The 20,167-nt window shown below is 46.0% G+C and overlaps 1 protein-coding gene across 3 annotated transcripts in view; it reads left to right on the top strand.

Moving 5' to 3' along the window:
• Positions 1–20,167, top strand: part of LOC126516697 (nose resistant to fluoxetine protein 6-like) — a 194,094-nt gene that overhangs the window by 1,563 nt on the left and 172,364 nt on the right. The window lies entirely within an intron of this gene.

Genomic DNA, 20,167 nt, shown 5'->3' with positions numbered 1-20,167 from the left:
CGAAAGGTCGTTTTCGATTCTTTTCAATATGCAATAAGTCTGTTCTTATATCTCTCTCCCTCTGTTTTTTTTTATTATTATTCATGTCTGTTTCCTTCTGTGAAAAACCTAGTAAGTGTCGGGTATAGAACATGCTGGTTCTTTGCAACTTCCTTCGGATCGTCGCTCGAAATCCGCTTTCCTCACGTAACTGTAGATGTAATCTTGCACTAGGAGCAAATATATCGCCATAATTTATCTCTCCGCTTGCCTCAGGCGAACTAAAGGAACGAAGAATACACGTGGTGCTCTAATATTATCGCCAACAATTGCGAGCCTGAATGGAAAGCTATTTGCCTGTTAATTTCTGGTGCTTCGGCGCAGCAGATGCCTCGGCTGGAAATTATGGTAGAACCTATGCTCACGGGAACCTATGTACGCCTGCCAGTCAAAGGCAGGCGTACACAAAAATTTGTTGAGCAGCATTCTACATTCAACAGGAAAATGCGAAAGAAGCAGGTTGTTTCGCTCGCATTATTTGCGCATTTACAACGCGTGCAACCAGCGCCAGTGTCAACTATATTCAGCACCTGCAAACTGTAAAATCCCTTCACTCTCGCGCCAAAACACTGCATGTTCGAGCGGTCAGCATGCGTCATAATCCGCCGTCTGTTTCAATCTGGGTACGTAACATGAAGCCGGTTTCAAAATTGTGAGCTTCGTTTTTCACGGATGGCAGCATAAAGTATGTCGTGATGATGCTCTTCAGGCGTTTGGTATCGGTGATGTCGGAAGTGAACTCCAAAGAGAGAGAGAGAGAGAGAGAGAAGTCATAAGAGAAAGGCAGGGAGGTTAACCATGCTGAACCTGGTAGGCTACTCTGCACTCGAGAATGGGGAAATGGGATTGGAATAGGAGAACGTAGAGAGAAGTTCACACTTTGCACTGTTACACACACTGAAGTGTTCATCGTTGAGTCAGTCACAGGTGGTCGTACAGGCTGGTGCGCTTCAAAATGCGCAGCAGCGCCTTTGTGACCTTGCACACAGCAGACGCACGAGGCCACGGGTCCAAGATCTTCTGCTCTGTGCAAGGCCTGTCGTCTAAGTGCCCCAGAGCTGTCCGAAGGACACTCCTATCGTCTTCGTATGTGGGGCAGTCACACAGGAGATATTTGGTGGTTTCCTCGACATTACATGTGCTGCGATTGGCACTGTCCGCCATTCCATTTAAGGATGAGTAGGCGTTTGCAAAAGAAACTCCTACTCGCAGGTGGCACAGTAACGTCAATTTCTTCCCGTCAGTCATAAACCAAATAACAGTTGTAATCTCATATGTGGGTCCCTATCATGTAGGCGCCGGTTGGTGAACTTCGGTGTATCCCATTTTCTTAGAGTATGGGCAAGACCGCTGAAGTGCCGTGCTGCATCCATTCTCGACAATATCATCGAGGTGCTTTCACGCTCACCACGTGCCTCACGGGCAGCTTTTCGGCACTTTCATTGCCAGTAATGCAGCAGTGCCCAGGTAGTCACTCATACAATGTCGTGGCCTCTGTCCGCTGCTAGATGGTAGCGTAATGGTACCTCTGCTACCAATTGTTGGTGTGGGCTGCGGCGCAGAGCTGTTGTGTGATTGCAGTAAGCCGATGAAAGCTACATAAGACACTCACATACAAACAAACAAACAAACAAACAAACAAACAAACAAACAAACAAACAAACAAACAAACAAAACATCTCTCATTCCTCCTCTTTTGATCCTGCCCTTCGTTTTGCGTCAAATAAACAAAACAAAGCCCAAGAGAAGTCGTATTTGCTCCCATGCATCCTGTCTTGCAGCGGTATTGAAAGCATCTGATTACTTAATGGTGTAAATAAAGCGCCAGGATGCCGAAAATTTTTACGTTGGAATAGTTGTTTCGTTATTCGATCAGAACCAAACTTGCCTGGTGGCATAGTGTGATTTGTAGCGTCATGAGGTGTTTCCCTTGAACATTCATGTGTAGCTTTTTAGAGGGGAATTACAGCATATTTTCACCGCCTAAAATGCAGATTCTTCAATTCTACGTCATCTACTTCTGAAAATATGAGCTAACAACCGTGTGCGCCAAAGCACGAGAAACGAAATGAAACGTGAAGTTCCCATTGAAACCAACCAGTTTTACGTTTAAAGCCTCGATTCATATTAGATCGTTGCCGCTGCATTACGGTCTTGTAAGTTTAACTGTCAACTGTTCAAAGCAATAAAATGAGAATGAGACATTTGCTGACTCGACCAAGCTTATCCGAGGCGTATGAAAATCCTGCATATAGGTGTTTGTATACTAGGAGAATGCCAGCAAACTTGAGATTAGAAAAAAAAATCAAGAGGCAGACATAGACAAAAAGACAGGAAGGTGACGGGAACACAGTACCATGGTACTGTGTTCCCGTCACCTTCATGGTACTGTGTTCCCGTCACCTTCCTGTCTCTTTGTCTATGTCTGCCTCTTGATTTTTTTTTTCTACTCTCAAGTTTGCTGGCGTTCTCCTAGTATAACCATGTACCAACTAGCCCAACAAGCCACTCTCATGAGGTGTTTGTATAGGTGCTTGTTTGTGTTTGTACATTGGCGTTCTTCTGTCCAGATGCCATTGAAAACACACGATATTGTGTAGAATGCTGTGTTAAGCAAGTCGAGCGCGTGGTGGCTAGGCGCCTCGGTATTATTTTACGTGCGATATACCGGGTGTTTAAGCGAACACTCAACATTTTTGAAAGGTTGCCTCTAGCAGATAGCACAATTCTAGTTCATGAGGTGGTCTACTCGAAGCTGCTGGCACTACTTGTACACGAAATTGAAGTGCATTATGGAATAATTAACAGACATTCCCCAATTATGTTTTTAAATAATTACTTTATGGCCCATATTGCAATTTGCAAATTCTAGCCGTGAAGTTCGTAAGGCGGATCCATTTGGAACGAATTCTCAGGATGGACACCAGTTTCGAGATATTAATTCCCGGAATTTGAGGAGAAATGCGTTGGTGTTGCAGTTACTCTCTTAATAAATCCTCGTTGAGTGCATTGAAGCACTAAAGTGGCTGGAATGCCGGTGCATTTCTGCGCAAAGTTCGGGAAAATATATCTAGAAACTGCTGCCATCCTGAGAACTCGTTGAAAGTGGATCCGCCTCACGAACTGCACGGCTAGAATTCGCAAATTGCAGTGTGGGCCATAACGTCATTAATTAAAAGGCTAATTAGCGAATCCTTTAATTAGTCGATTATGCATTTCAATGTTTTGTGCAAGTAGTGTCTGCCGCTTCGAGTAGAACTGTGTTATATGCCACAGGCAACGTTTAAGAATTTTGGAAAGTGTTCGCTGAAACACCCTGTATATGGCTGTATACCTATGTCAGCACCAAAGCTCCATAACGCATGGCTACGACGTGCCAAACAAAAAATCCATACGGCGTATGCTTTGGCAGGGTTTAAACAATGATGTCGCGTTATTAGTAGCATATCAGTGTCGCATAGTTTTTGGAAGCTCAAGAAAATTTACCTTAACGGCTTTGCACGTGAATTGAACCTGCGAAATGCCGTTGGAAATTGTCTAACTCGCGTAATATCAGGCTTATTAGTCCCTCTCTCAGTGCACAGTACCTGCCCTCATTGCCGAACAATTATCAGATACAGTATTTTAGCATATAGCCTTGCCGTCGTTCTACAGTCGCCATTACCTAAACCGGCTTCCCTAGTCGTGCTCCAACAGAGATTAACTCTCAGTGCTCTACGGGATTATCTCGTGGATAGTGACTCGATAAATTATCTGTGTACAGTATATGTGCATTTTTAATTTTCTCTGATATTCCCAAGACCTACTCACGCTTGTGTTGTTCGTCTGCTCTTGTAGCCTTCTTCTTTTTTTTACGTGATCCATGGACTTGCTTTGTTAGTGTTTCAATTTAATTTAAATTTAGCTATGGGGTTTTACGTGCCACAACCACGATTTCACTACGGAACACACCGTTGTGGGGGAGACGCCGGAATAATTTGGTTTACCAGGGGTTCTTCAACGTGCACCTAAATCCAAGTATACACGGGTGTTTTCACATTTCGGGCACATCGAAATGCGGCCGCCGTGGCTGGGATTTGATCCCGCGACCTCGTGCTTAGCAGCCCAACACCGTAGCCACTAAGCAACCACGGCGGGTTTCGTTATTGTTCTGTCATAGACTTGCCAAGACAGCGTTCTCTTTATTGTGTGTGATTTCACTATTTTCTGCTTTTTTTCCTGGTTTGCTTAGTTAACATTTGGATATTTGGCCCTTTCCGCAGCTAAACCTCCCACAGTTTGCAGCTAATAAATAAAAAAAGAAGTTACCGTCCGCCGTCGAATGTGCAGGAGCAGGACGTACCGCCCACGCTCAGTCAGCCGCAGGCGGTATCCATTAAAAAAATGTAAAATAAAATTGTGGGTTTTTACGTCCCCAAACTGCGCAGTGCGTTACGAGAAACGCCGTCGTGGAGAGCTACCCGGACTAATTTAGACAGCCTGGGGTTCTTAACGTGTACCTAAATCTAAGTACACGAAAGCTTTTGGCGTTTCGGCTTTCGGCTGCATTAAAGTGCGGCCACCGAGGCGGCCGGAAGTTGAGCCTTGCCACCTCGTGATTAACAGCGCAACGCCGTAGCCACTCAGCCACCACGGCGAGTGCGGTCATTAATTAAGGTAGAACGGCAACGTTATTCGAGCGCACTGTAATTGTAAAGGTCAACCGTTGGCCTCCGTTGGTTGGTACGCGCTCAGATCGGAGCGAAACCGAGCTCGAATTGAAAATGAAGCTGGGCCCCGAGTGGGGCACGTTCCACGTGCAGTACAAGCTTTAATGTAGTTCCCGTTTATCTGACGTATGCATCGACAGCGAGCAGACTGGTAAATGTTTTTCGCTAATGCGGCAACCAGCCGGAGGGGTTTTCCGGAGTATTTCTGGCGTATAGCCTCACAATGTCTCCTTATCATCGCGCCATGTGTTGCCCCAAACGTCTCCTCTAGTGAAAATAACGCCAGGGGGAAGGTTAGTCGTACACATCAACTAGGCTTGACAATCAGCGCTATCCAGGCCTATATCAGAAAGAGAAGCAAAGCACTAATGGCCTTCAGTGTACATGTTCCTTCAAGCTATTATCGTACGTTTTCATTATTTTCTTTAAATGTTAGTGTGCGTTTCGTAGACTATATGGCGAGAAGCCGTGAGTCGCTATGGGGCCTCTCAGTGGGACAACGCGCATAGCGCATCACGGTGTCTGACCCCTTCTCGCCGTGCAGAGCGTTGAATGGATTTCATTGATTTCGGCTTGTCTGTGCCTATGTGCTCTCGTGGAATGTTATGGCACTTGCTTATTATGTACACCCAATGTTACCCGCCACTGCGGAGCGAGGCCCCATTTATGAAACAAGCTGATATCGCTGTTTCTAAATGGAAAGAGTGAGTGAATAAAAACAGGTCTGAGCAGTATAGTTGCTTAACGTCGCCTTCACTGCAGAACTTGCATCTGAAACACAACTAAAAGTGGTACTGGCGAAACGACATGTGCGGTTTGTGTAGAATGCAGACATTTGTACTGTGTAGGTGAAATACACTACAGCAAACGCATGCGTGTGATATTTCTTAGTGTTGAAAAATTGTTGTGTAGTGAGTTTTGTTGTTTTTGTTTTTATAAGCTCTCTTGATCTTTCGTTTCCTTTTTACTTTTAATTTCACTTCGCAGAAACTGGTGTCAGCCGTCTGGTTTGAATGTACATAATAATAATAATAATAATAATAATAAGAAGAAGAATAGCAATAATAATAATAATAATAACAATAATAATAATAATAATAATTGAGCGATCATGCGTGTTCTCTACGATCGCTTGTACAATGGCTTACGGAATGCTGACTCCGCGAAAAATGCGAATTCGGTGGCAGCCTGGTCGCGTAGCCGGGGATTAAGGGGTGCTGTTCGGTGGATGCAGGTGCACTTGCAATTATTCGCGTCTAAACTGTGACAAAGCTCAGCGGTTACTTTATTTTTCCTTCACGTCTAACCTATTTCTTAAGTACACGTGTAGAATAACATAGGAACCCATGGCCAACGGTCGCTTCACAGCGCCTACTTATTTGCTTCAAATGGGTGCATCCTAACTGGACGAGCTTGTCTGCTTCTGTTTTAGATGACCTCGCGTTGCATTCTTAAGTGCAAGCGCACCTCTCCATAGTGAATAACTTGTTGTTGTTACTGTGGTGGGAGAATTCAGCCTAAATGTATGTCTGTGGCAGTTTTAGCGTAGATAAGATAGATAAAACTCTTTAAATGTATAATCAGAATAATCGCTAATGGGCGGGGCTCCGCTGGCTCTTGCCATCTTCTCGGCTCTCTGGATCAGCTTGAGCTGGCCGTCGAGGGCCGAGCTCGACAGCAGTGCCTCCCATTGCTCCCTCGTGGTGTTCGTGTCGGGGTGTTCTATGTTGTGCAGCGTCCACTCCCACGTAATCTGGTATAGGGTTGGTGCGGCCCCGCACCACGGGCATTCGTCTCCTGTAGGCTGTGGGGTGTATGCGATGTAATATGTGTAGGTTCGTGTGAGTGCCTTTAGCGTAGAGACCTCGCTGCAGTGTGCCGGCAAGCAGTTCAATATTCGTACCCGTAAATCATATCGCAAGCACTAAATAACCATGACTTATTTCAGTTTTTCTCGTGTATACTAATTCCGAGGCGCAGTTGCTGGTGAACAAGCACGGCTGTGGTCACTGTGTCCGCCGAGCCTGACATTTTCTTCTCTTAGAATTACAGAATGGTTAAGCAAGTTGGTGGGGATTCATGGATTCGTAATAAAGCGCAAACAGGACGACCCAAGACGGAGACAGGACTGCACGTGAACCTGAGGCTTCGACGCTAAAAAGGAGGCAGGGTACTACTGCCCGACAATTACGAGGAGCTAGTTTTACGAGCTAACTTGGATCACAATGTGTCAGCCTTGCACCTGTTGCTCCGTATACAACACCGAATTTAGCTTTCTAGAATCTTTTGTCTGATATCGCTCTCTTGTCATGATGTCGTGATGGCTTCTCTGTGCGTTCGTCTCAAGTCTGGTTTCTTAATAAGTAGAGGTGTGACGCAATAAGGCTGTCAATTTGAGTGTAGCACCTTGTCTCGTCTCATTCTCGTGCCGTCGTGTGTGCGCCAAAGTTTGTTGTGGGCAGGCAGAGTTAGGCTCCAGCGAGCCCGTCAGTGTCGTTCAGCTGGAATGTCTCCCTGTACTAACGTCTGTGTCGCCCCTCTTAGTCGTTTCTCCTCTGTCCGTGTTTTATATGTCTCTTCTCTGCTTTTACTTGCCGAGTGCTGAAAGAAAAAAAGAAACACCACTAAGCCCGCACTATGAACATTACCACGTTTAACGGTTTGCCGGCGTTTTTTACGTTAAATAAGTGACAACAGCCGCCCCATGCTTGTATGCTTTAGGGATTTGTTGTTCTGTCTGAAGGCAGCATCGATGTTATTAAATCTTGCGGGCACCAGGCATCATCCTATACATGCTGTAACGCGACACCTGGTAGCGCAATTGCTGTATGGCACGCTCTTGCAAATTGTTCTCCGACTGACGTTAACTTTGGGCCTGATTAGAAATATTCAAAACATCGAAACTCGGGCGGGCGTCACCGCTGTTGAGGATATACAGGGTGTCCCAACTAGCATGCTCCCAAGATTTGAAAATATGCAAACAGATGGCACGTAGCTGGACAGAGCCAAGGTAATGTTGTTTGCCGTCGCTTGGAGATACTCTGATTGTTTGTTGCTTTCCGCCTAATTACACAATGAGTCGTACTTAATTAATCAACTTCTCAAATATTATCATTAGAAAAGTACCAATGAGAAAATTGTAGAGCAAGGTTAAAAATTCCCGATACAGCTTTCTGTTGCTCAATACGTGATACGTAAAAGTGTTTATCCGAGCGTGAAAGAAGCCCACGAATACACGCGAAATTGCCGTGCAACTGGCCCCTCGAGGCACTTTGCGTGTATTCTCGGGCTAGTTTTACGCCCGGAAAAAAAAAAAAAAACTTTTATGAAACACGTATTGAACAGCAGAAAGCTACAATCGGAGTTTTTCATGTTGCGCTACAGTTTTCTCAATTACACTTTTCATTTCTAATTTTCATTTCTAATTAAGACTAATTATGTGATTAGGCGGAATGCAGAAAATATTCTGTGGATTTCCAAGCGACGGCAAACAACATTACATTGGTCCAGCTACGTGTCATTTGCACATTTTCAAATCTTGGTGCATGATAGTTGCATGGGACACCCTGTAGGGCGCCGGATAGCTTTAAAATGTAAACATGAAAATCTAAACTGTAAAGGGAAAAAACAGAGAAGTGCACTTGAAGAGAGAGTATGCGTGGTTTGAATTTTTTTTACCTGTATTCAGTCAGAGATGCATTCACATTCAGCTGTGAAGTCCTTTAGCTGACGTGGGGTCATTTCTTCTGACGCACCATTTTGCACCCTCAGTACGCACATTACATCTTAACTCGTGCCGTCGGTACCGTCTCGAAACGTTTGTAATGCGTCCTTAACAAACGTCACGTGGATTCCCAAGTTTCGCGTATAACCGCAAGTAGCGAGAGTTGAGGAAAGATTTGGGTTTTGTGGTCCTAACAAAATGCACTGAACCCGTAGTTCTCCGCATACGAAATTTCTGAGACACGTATACCATTACATTCTATATTATTATTATTATTATTATTATTATTATATTAACGCGATTAGTATTATTAGGATACATCGCCCTCTTTCCGGGTCGGCGTGTCCGTTCTGTCCAACCGTCTTCTCCGACCATCAATTAGACAACAAAATCATTCATATCTGGTGCTGGGCGCAATCCAACCGACGTCTCACGGGTCCCAACAAGCACAGCAACCCGATGCTTTAGCACGCTGCGCAACGAGTGTTCGCGGGGAGGGAGGAATTAATGGTATCTTTCTTGCTAGCCTCTATCGATTTGCGGCAAGCGCACCCCAAAAGGTTACAATGGTTACCCTCCTAACTTACAATGAAAATTAAAATTTTACGCCCCAAATATGCGCCTCTGCAATTGTATCGCATAGTTCACTCCAAGTAAGCTTTGCTGAACCATAATTCTATCGTTCCAGCTCGACAAAACTGGCTGCGGTTGGAAGTCCGCGTATGTGAAGCTTTCTTTGTGGCGTCCGAAGGTGTAGGCGCTTGGGTCTATGAGGGACAGCGGGACAAAACCGGCAGCGGCATGGGAGGCCGCTATTAGTGAAGCTTTCTTTGTGACGTCTGAAAGGGTACACGGTGTGGTCTGTGACGGCGGTAAGGCGCGTGCGTTTATTAATGCGATTAATGTACCAGACCCCATAGCAAGTTTTGGTTATACGCTGGAAGTTGTTACGTGTTCTCTCGTGAGTGTTCTGCCGAAAACCTTTTCAAATCGGCTCATTAATGGGCGAGATGGAAATAGTTCAGTGCCGCGAACCCATGATTTCAGCAGGCGGGCTCCACTGCCAAGCAAGACGCTCTCTCCACTCGCCGCCTCAAGCCTCAGCAAGCGAAATTCCTTCCCTGCGTTTTCCCATACCGGACTTGGAGGATCGCATGACGCATACGTCACATGCCCCGCCTTCATTTTTTTTCTCCTCGCTTTTTTTTTCGGCGCTACGCACTTTCGCTGACGGCGTCGCGCGCGAGCTGTTGTGATTGTCTCGTTTCGCGCAGCACACGATATTGCGCGCTGTGCACGGATACACCTGATTAACGGTGTAAGTCAGCTGCACGGGAGGAGGAGGGAAGAGAAAAGTAGAAGGCAGGGAGGTTAACCAGAATAACGTCCGGTTGGCTACCCTACACCGGGGAATGGGAAAGGGGAAAACAAAGATCACGAATACTGAGGCAGACACAAGCGGATCGCAGAGCACGATCACGCGCTGGAACACGGTAGCAAATTGCCTACTTTCGGTACCGTTGCACGTGACCACACGACTGTGGGAACAAGCAGACGAAGCGGAAATACATCTCTCGCTTCGGTGCGATATAAAACAAAAAAACACGCAGATGCCGTTTGTGTGTTTTATTATTTCTCTAAACTTCAATTCGTCAATTCAAGCAACAGATCGCACAGATAACAGATGTCTTCAATAATTCTCGAAGTCATGTGTCACTGCGAGTGACGTCACACTGCGGACACCAGTACGTAAGCACAGGCACACGAGTACGTCATCCTCCGGCTCGGAGCGCGGCGGCAGCGACGAGAAGGAAAAACAGCATTCGGTTTGAAATTTCAGATCTTTCCGCAGCGCGTAGCGATGTAAAGACACGATCGTTATCGCGCAATGTATGATCTGCGCTTGTCAGCTCAAAATGGCCAGACCTGGTGAGGGGCCCTTTCACGTCGGCAGTCATCGTCATATGGGTTTTGTCGAATTTTCTTCCTTTCCGTGTCCCGGGAAGCTGCGTAACTCTTTGTTCACTATTAGAAAGTGATTTCATATTTTTAAAGTGAAATTCGACGTAAAATTTGAAAGGGAATAAAGAAAATAAAGAAAGGCGAGAAAACAATGAAGGCATCACTTCGTCTGGTAACCATCTTCCGCCTTTCCCCTGCGCAGCGTAGCAAACCGCACGTACGACTGGTTGACTTCCCTGCCTATCCTTCGCATTTCTCTCTCTCTCGCTCTCTCTTTGTGTACTTTCTTACCCGGATTATTTCGATGGTGTCCCTCCGGAAGGCATTAGTGCAGTGAATTGACGTCGTGAAAAAGCGGTAGACAATATTTAAGTAACTCAGAATCGGCTTCAATCAGATCTGTGCCCCGGCCACGGCGGCCGCATTTCGATGGGGGCGAAATGCGAAAACACCCGTGTACTAAGATTTACGTGCGCGTTAAGAAGCCCAGGTGGTCGAAATTTCCGGAGTCCTCCACTACGGCGTGCCTCATAATCAGAAAGTTGTTTTGGCACGTAAAACCCCATAATTTAATTTTTTTAAATCAGATCTGTTTATAAGCACTTAAAGCAGCCAACAATCAGAGCGCACAAGTTACGTCGCACAACTACAGCGCGATCTGCCTTCATGCGTCTTTCTTTCTCTTAATTGGCTTTCTTTCTCTAACGTTTTCTTTATTTTTTTTTTGGGGGGTGGGGTAGCGCGTGCCCTATCGTTTTATTTCAGTTGGCTTTAAACCTGCTGTACCTCTGGTGGTGCGGGTTTTCCTCACTTTTATTCACGGTGTTTGTATTACTGAGGGCTCGAAAAAAAAGCATGCGTGAATGTGACGGGAAATCTTCATAAGTCTTTTAATTTGTCCGTCCGTTTAATCCCGAACGTATACGACGGCCGCAGAAGCTGGAGCCGCCTGTATGGTATACGGAATTCAGTTCGATGACCTGCGAACGCGACGTATTTGTCTGTTTTTTTGCCAGTGCTCCGTTGTTTATCGCCTCCGCCTCCCCCTTCTGGATTCACCATGCAGTGTGCTCGGCTGCGTGTTCGTCCCTTCCGCTGTGCCCGTGCTGCACCTCGTGCCGCCTGTTCACGGCTTCGCTCACAGAATCGAGGTTTCTTAGGTCCTCGACTGATAAACTGCAAAGGAGTTTTGATATAGCCCGCAGGCGATCGATTTTACTAGGTATGCCGAATAATGACGCAAGCATTTTCTCGGCGGGCTGACGTGCTCATCGCGTGTCTCTTCGCGATCCAATACTTTAGCAGGAGGCGTAAAAAAAAGAAAAAAAAAGAAAAAAGAAAAAGCCGCCGATCGTGAGTGAGCACGACGGCTGAACGCTGAAATCCAAGTCTGCGCCCGTGTAAGACAATTATGCATCGCTGCGTATGCATTGTTATGTTTCACACTTCTCTGCACATACATCTAATGCTCAGAACACTTCCTTTGCCATTCGTGAAAAAAAGTCGCGTGAGCCCGCAAGTCATCGCTGCATCCACGTCGCCTAACGTGAGACCACGTGCGCCGGTATTTGTATTCGAGCAGAAGGTGCGGACATTTACAGTCAGCTGGAAATATCGTACATTTGCGCGCATATATGTGTCTCCTTTCACAGCATCCAAGTGAAACGATTCTAGAAAATTTTGCTTAATGTGCGCCGTATATGCCGCAACTTTTTCTGCTTCGGTATATTCATAAACAATTGCCGCTAGAACTGTTCGAAAGAGCGGGTGCCAGTGAATCGTGATGAACTTATTAGTTAAGGTGGTCGGCGAATGGTCGAAAATCTCTTAGCAGCGAAAGGCCTTGTGAATAGCTTCTTGTTCCGCAATTTCCGCCTGTGCTAAAGTCGGCGCGCGTGGTCGCTTCTGTATACGGCATATATCCGCGCAGGCCACCATTTTTATCGAATCTTATGCGGTGCCTTCGTACGAACAAAACACGAAGGACGAGTACACGGAACATGCGCTGACTTTCAACAAAAAGCACGTAATCATGTGAAACAGACTGAGCACATCCTTATGGGCGTCTTTTTCTCATTGTTTTTGTCACATGGCAGAGGCCAATTGGTTAAAAAAACGTGTGAACGAAAACCACATAGCTTGTTTTTTTTTTTTGCGTCGTAACATTACTAGTAGATGCAACATTTCATTGCACTCTTACATGGTGAAGGAGGCATATTGCCTGTTAAATGACTACTCATTGTGAACATGGAAGGTTAGCTTTAGAAAACGGATGTAAGGTGCGTTCCAATTCCAAAAGCATTTTTATTTTCTCTATCGAACTCACTCACTTATACCTTTTTTTAGTATTGTTAATTTTGCAGATTGTCATTTGAAACGAGGGCATAGTACGGTTATGAGGAACGTGAAATATGTGCCTCTTCTGCCTAAAATTGTCATTTGTCTTGCGTGTCTCTGGAAATGTACAACGGACAGTATACATCAGTCTGTGGTAAGCACTTACACATACTCTCTGGAAATGTACAACGGACAATACCTCAGTCTGTGGCATGCACTTACAAATAGCGTAATTGCCTGTCGGTTTCGGGTGGTCCATTTTTCTACTAATTGGCAACGCCGTCGAGATAGATGCCTTAGTACCTGCTTATATATATATATATATATATATATATATATATATATATATATATATATATATATATATATATTATCGCTACGAGGGACCTAAGAACAAAAATGAAGTTTTTACAATTTGTTACTTAATTTCAGCTAATCAATGCATGCAAGGCCGGAATATATCGCGCTTAGCCCACTTATGTGATGCGTCGTTGACACCGTTTGTCGTACTTGTAATTAACCAAGATCAAGTGTCGTTAGTTGCGAATAATGATGGAATAACCAGTGAAGACACATACGTATAGCATATTTAACGTGCGTATATATTTGACATGAAGGCGCCTGGTCTTTCAGTAATATGGGTAAACGATTCGCGTAAAGTGGGACGGTCACTGGTTTGGGTTTGCCGTCACGGCCACTCCGTGAAAAGGATTTAACAAACGTAACGGTTACAATGCCACTATGGAACACGCAACTCGCAGATATTGAGTAAATGTTTCGTCCTACACACCGATACATGTAATCGAAGAAGTGACTCAGCTTATTGGACTTGGTTTCGTGACTTTTCAGCTCGCAGAGAAAATATGTGCAGTTCAACTTGATGAAAGACGAGGCATACGTATAGGTTTTCGTGTTTCCCCTTCCAACTACGCGTCCACGAAACCGGACCATATATGGGAAAAAAGCATCGCGAACTCATGACGTGCCTAGCAGCCCGCGGATGACATGTTGTTCAGCTGACTGGCACTTGCATTAAAGACATCGTGCAGCGCGACGACACTACCACTATAAAAACCACATAGTCGCACTTATCGGGTGCTGTAGCACATGCACAATATCAACTTCTTTATTTGAAAGGCAGCGAGGTTCACACCTAACATAGTATTTTTTTTTTTCAGTGCGCAGACGCAGCTGCTGCATGCAGAAATGCAAAGAGTGTTTATAAGAGAGAGAGATAGCAAAGAGAGGAAAGGCAGGGAGGTCAACCAGACGAGCGTCCGGTTTGCTACCCTACACTGGGGGAAGGGAAAGGGAGAACAGAAAGAGGAAAGCGGGATAGAGGGAACACTGTCTGTGCACGCAGCAAAGTTCTTGGAAATCAGTCAAGTAAAAGCAAGTGCTCCGTCGATACGTTCATAGCTGGTGATGCACGTTGAAGGTACCAGTCAAGAGCAAGGATCCGGTGGGCGTCCGCAGTACGTTGCAGTGCGTGACAGTATATTTTTAAGCTAAACCCCAGCCGTTCTGACTTCAGCGCGAATATAATGATGCGGGTGAGCCATGATGCTTACTCAAGAGTTGCAAGTACTGAATTGAGAGCATCTAGCACTTGCATTGCACTTCGCGCTGACGGAGTGTGCAGGTTATTTAAGAGTATTCGAAGGGTATTCATCACAGACCGGAGCATCATAACGACTTGCCGGTCTTCTTCAGGCAATTTGTCAGGAACTCGCGTTGTTCACTCTACAGCCGTGCGCAGCTGTATCACTTGACGTGGCTCCGGCTCCGGTTGTGGCATCAGCTGCGGCATCGCCTCCGGTTGTGGCATCGGCTGCGGTATCGCCTCCGGCTGTGGCATCTCCTCCGGCTGTGGCATCTCCTCCGGCTGTGGCATCGGCCGTACCACCGACTGTGGCATCGGCTGCGGCATCAGCTGTGGCTTCGGTTGTGACTTCCGCTGTTTTTCTGGCTTTGGCTGTTGCTTTAGTAGTGAGGACCAAGTTGTATTGTTCTCCGCCATGGCCTTGTCCGATTTAGATTGAATTGCCCCAGGCCTACGGGGCAGAGGAGGAGGTGATGTCGAATGGGGCGTACTCTTCATAGAGGTATCAGCGTTCTTTGAAGTCCGGCTGCGTCGGGAGCGTCGCTTTCTAACGGCCGCAACAGCTTCCCGACGAGACGAATGGTCTCTCGCCATCTGCTTCAAGATCGCCTTTTCCTTCTTAATTTTGGGGCAGTCCTTCGAGGAAGCATCATGGGACCCAAGGCAATTGGTGCATTTGAGAACCGTGGCTGCACAAGAGCCTGCAGCGTGGGGCTCGCTGCAGCGTGAGCAAACTTTCATGTTCTCGCACACGGCACTCACGTGTCCTAGCCTCATACAATTGCGGCATTGCAGTGGCCTTGGGATGAATGGTCGCACAGGGTGTCTAAAGTGGCCCACCTTGACGTGCGAAGGGAGAGTCTCGCCCTTGAATATAATTTTCACACAGCGGGATGTGCCGAGGCGATACACATGTGTTATGGCGACGCCATCAACGGCAGGCTTCACTAGGATCGGCAAGTCGGCGCTGGAGATGGAGACATCCACGTCGTAGATGACACCAGTAGTTGAACAACTGTTCTGGGGGATGTACGAGCGGAGCTTAACGCCACCTAGTTCTGTAACTGTAGTCAAATTTCTCAGCGCAGTCTCATGTGTGACGTCGATAGCCAACACATTTTTTCGTGTGTTGACTCTAACGTCTGCTATCTGATTTGGCGCCACCGCTTCAAGTTGCACCGATACGGACTGTCTGTTGAGTCGCCTCAGGTTGTCGGTAGCGAGTTCTGGTACAAATAGAATCGTACTGACTGCGGTATTCTGAGTTGGTCCTACCGTTGGCGTGCTCGAAGACATGGATGCCCTGGTGGTGTGTCTTCGTTTCGCCTTGAGGCTCCGCACAAGCTCGAAGGCGTCATCGGAGAAGTCCTCACTGCTGAGCGAGTAGACGCTGGTGTCATCGCCGTCGGTGTCGCTCTGGAGGCCGGTCCGCTTCCTAGACGCAGCCGCCGCTGAAGTCGCCATTCCCGGAAGAGGCACGGGGACGTCAACTTGCATCCGCGCCACGAACCATACCGACTCTCCAAAGATGTACGCAGTGTTTATAAAAATCGGCAAAACATATTGTGCTCTGGCTTTTACAAGTCTCACTCACGCGTACATTGCATACATTTCTTTTTTTCTTTGTTATAAAACGCTCCCAAAAATTCATGTGCCATTTCGTCACTGCTTCTGCCCAGGGTCTTTACATATTCAGCTGAGATTTCATGATATGATGGCCTGAGCAGCAGCGATGACCAAAAGGCACGTGAGTGGTTTAAGACCGTTTTACATCAAGCACGCAATGCATGTGTTAGCAAAAAAAATATTTGCTTATGACGCGAAGCATAACTTATTTATGCACCGTTTTATCATGGGCGCCACCATATTGTTACGCAGTGGCGCCATCTATGGGCAGTCGGCATGCTGGCTTGGGCGAGCGCTCCGTTTTGCATGGCAGGTATACGTTTGGCGATAGTTTCTGGCGTTTGTTTTCCCGCTCGCGTGGTCTATTTAGCATGTCATGCGTTTTCTACGCACTAAATGGTTCTGAGAGACATACTGAAATGGTTTAAGTCGGTATGGCCGGACTTTCTGCTGGCATTGAGGCGGACGCAGCACGTAGCGCGATGTATGCGCGCATATTTGAGCCTACAATCAGCCTCGGAGATCAATTGTGTATTTCTGAATGTTCCATCCACCAATGTGACCTTGTTGCAGTATTTTCCTCGAGTTCTAAGCTGCGGTTTAGGAGAAATGAAACATACGCGACAATCGTAACAGCGTGGGTACCATCCTGCTAAGATAGGATCTGTGCTGTTATACTTTCACAAGCGTTCAAACTGTCCGTTGCAGGTTACAATACGTGACTACTTGGTTCGATGGATGAGGTTTCCACCCATTAATAAAATAGTTTTGGCTAGTAATAGCAGCATACCTTACAGTCTGAATTAAGCTTGTCCAGCAAAGCGACCGTTTACGAACTGCGCGAGCGTCCTAAGCAGGGGTATACGTGCTGGATTACAGATATCTTAGTTCTATGTAGCGCATGGTCCAAGCATACGGCATCAGCGGTTATATATCGTTATATTTATCAGCGGTTATAAACGTTGTGCGGCGTGACTATGCGAGGTCGTATTTCGGCGTTAGCCCGTTTTCTCTCGCTTCTTCGAGAAACAGGATGATAACCGAATTTTTTTTTTTCGGTTGTGTTCGTTCTGTTCTCTGCGATGCACTGACAAGTATTACGGAAATGTTGTCCTCAAAAATAGCCATCGCATTCTTTTTATGTGATCCCTCGCATATATTACGGCTGTATACAAGCCAAAAGGCAATGGCGAAGCACACAGCTTATATACGTATCATGCTAGTTCACCACCCGCAGTGATCGCTGCGTTGAGCAGCGCCGTCGGCCTCATGAAGGCAGGCTAGCGTAGACATATAGTAATTTCAAGGTTACTAGACTTGAAATGCGTGATAACGATGCCGGTGTATCTCAAATATTTAATAGCGCCTGCCGCTTAGATGTTTCGTGGTTGCCTTAGGTTGGCCGTGCACGAGCATGCGCGCTTATGTTTTACTCCCTACGCCAAGCGATCAGACAGTGAGGTGATTTACCATTTAATGCTGGTAATACAGGGACACCAGTTTTCTTTGTTGAATTAAAATCGATATAAGCAAAATAGTAAACAACACATACACGCACCGCGACTGATAATGCGCGCACACCGCGGCTGATTATGCGCGTCACATTTTTGCGCCCCCAAGACATATTTCTGCCTACTGTAGTTAGCGATGCACCGAAAGGCTTCCCTGACGACCTTATATGAACGGACATGGCGTAAATTTCTGGAGGAGGAAAGGCTCGCTGCGCGCCCTATCCTCCTCGCCCCATGAAAAGGTCTATATCGTTCCAATATATTGCGCTGGTTTTGTTGAATGCCCTGTACACTCTGTCTGTTGTGTGCTGCGCATTGAAGAGGCTATTTATAAATGTATTAATCTGGCCTTTCGAAATAACGTTATTGGCTCCTTGGACGTGTGTCTGTGTGTATTTCAGTGTTGTTGTGCTGTAGCGCTGCATTATGCTTCAAAATTCGCTAAAGAGAAAATAATTTGAGCTATATTATTGAGCTATGCTCACTTCTGTAGTTAATAACGCATTATTAAAGTACCATTCTATAATAATAATAATAATAATAATAATAATAATAATAATAATAATTATTATTATTATTATTATTATTATTATTATTATTATTATTATTATTATTATTATTATTATTATTATTATTATTATTTGGAGGACGTTTCGATGGGGGCGAAATGCGAAAACACCCGTGTACTTAGATTTAGGTGCACGTTAAAGAACCCCAGGAAGTCTAAATTTCCGGAGTCCTCCACTACGGCGTGCCTCATAATCAGAAAGTGGTTTTGGCACGTAAAACCTCATAATTTAATTTTTATTTTATTTGGAGGACGCTTAAGCTTCGCCTTTAAGAGTGGAACGCGATAGCATTCAAATATCCCTGACTGCATCTCACGCTTCCCGGCAACTGGAGCGCATGCAACCGTAATGTTTACCGGGAAACGCTGGCCGCGAACGCTATGCACGAAGGCGAGCTTTATGGTGGAACCACGGCCTCTTGCGCGCGCTGCGGTGCGGCGGAGGCGAGCGCCAGCTGGAGTTGATGCAAGGAACCGGGCGCGCCGCTCCGTGGCCCCCAAGACACCCATCGCGCCGGCGCGCGCAGACTGGCGGACGCCGCGGCCGGTCTGTCAACGCCGCTGCCGGTTTTTGTGTGCGTGAAGGGGTTTCTTTGATTTTTCGCGTAACAGAATTATGTTTTCTCGTATAATTAAATTACAATCCGTGAGCTATCGTATCTGTAGGTTGTATTCAAATCGTAGTTTACGATAGTGCTACGTGTTTTAGCTTGAGAAATTCAATTAGTTCAGTCAATTCCTTGCATCATGTGAAAGGCCTGGGTATACTTGGTTCGAAAATTATTCTGCCGATGCGACGACCGACGACGGACGCCGGATTTCCTGCGACACAGGCTCATTAACGCTGTCGCGTTAATAATAACATTTATTGTTGTCGTCTTCCAATCTTCGTACATCAGAAGGCAGGCCCGTCAAAACCAATTAAGAAAGTAATAATAATAGCAATAATAATAATAAACTCTAATCACGAGAAGAGGTTAAAGATTCAAGAAAAGACTCAACAACGAAAGACTGATGGCGACACCGCATTTAAGTTCCCGAACCTGCTCGACATGACGTCATGCATTCTGACGACGTTTTCTCAGGCCTACTTACAATATTAGTGAAGTTTGGATTGGTAAAGATGGACAGCATTGTATTCTAAAATATGCGAAGACAGAACTTCGCTAGCTTCAAAAGCTTTAGCCAACACGGTCCAAATAGGAAAAAAATAATTAATTTGAAATGCTTGACATCGCATTGACGTACCGGCGCTGAACTTACGGCGCTAAGTACAATATAAATAAATAAAAATTAAAAAATAATAAAAAGAAGAAGAAGAAACTTGTACGTTCATTTTCTCTCGTAATAATCAACATATACATTACGCCGAAATATAACGGAAATAGAGTTTTGAAGAACTATTTTGTCAGCATAAAGTAATTTAGTCTCCTTTAATGCAGCCCGCGGCGCCATGTCTTAATGCTATATAGCTCTTCACGGCTATCGCGCGCGACCTAATTTGACAGGAGTGAGTGGCAAAGAATGCTCTTTTGCTGCAATCCTCCGTGAGGCGGGAAATCTCCAATTTCGCACCTTTCAGCGGCAAAGTTGCCAACGCCGTCCCGTCGCAGGAGGATGAGTATACTGACGTGCGAAGACGCCATTAGCGTGCACGGAGTTGCACGTGCTCAGCATTTACTCGTTTCTTTTTTGTCGGCGCTGCTAGCGCGTGCGCCCAATCAAGGCAAGTGTCTCGCCCACTCGCGGCCGCACAGATTCAAAAGGTCGCCTTCGCCATTGTCGCGGCTTGCTCCCTCGGTGTGCGATCCGTGCTCGGCGTGGCGACGTTGTGGAGGCTTATTTCTCCGGAAGGACTGTAATGCTTAATCGTTTTTTTTTGTTTTTTGTTTTCTCTCTCTGCCGGTGGACCCAGTGGCGCTAGAACAATGCACGGGTATGACATGCCTAATAAATCGTTTAAAGAGGGAGAGAAGGCTTAAGCAGTTGGCGTATACCATGGCGAAATGGTTTTGGCAGCTTCGCCTCGCAGAATTGTAATGGAATGGAAGCGCCTCGACGACGGAACGGCGAGACTTTGTCTCCTTC

This window comes from Dermacentor andersoni, chromosome 1 (assembly GCF_023375885.2).
Source record: "Dermacentor andersoni chromosome 1, qqDerAnde1_hic_scaffold, whole genome shotgun sequence".
Taxonomy (NCBI): domain Eukaryota; kingdom Metazoa; phylum Arthropoda; class Arachnida; order Ixodida; family Ixodidae; genus Dermacentor; species Dermacentor andersoni.
The sequence above is the reverse complement of the archived record's forward strand: the minus strand, read 5'-3'. Positions and strand labels throughout refer to the sequence as shown.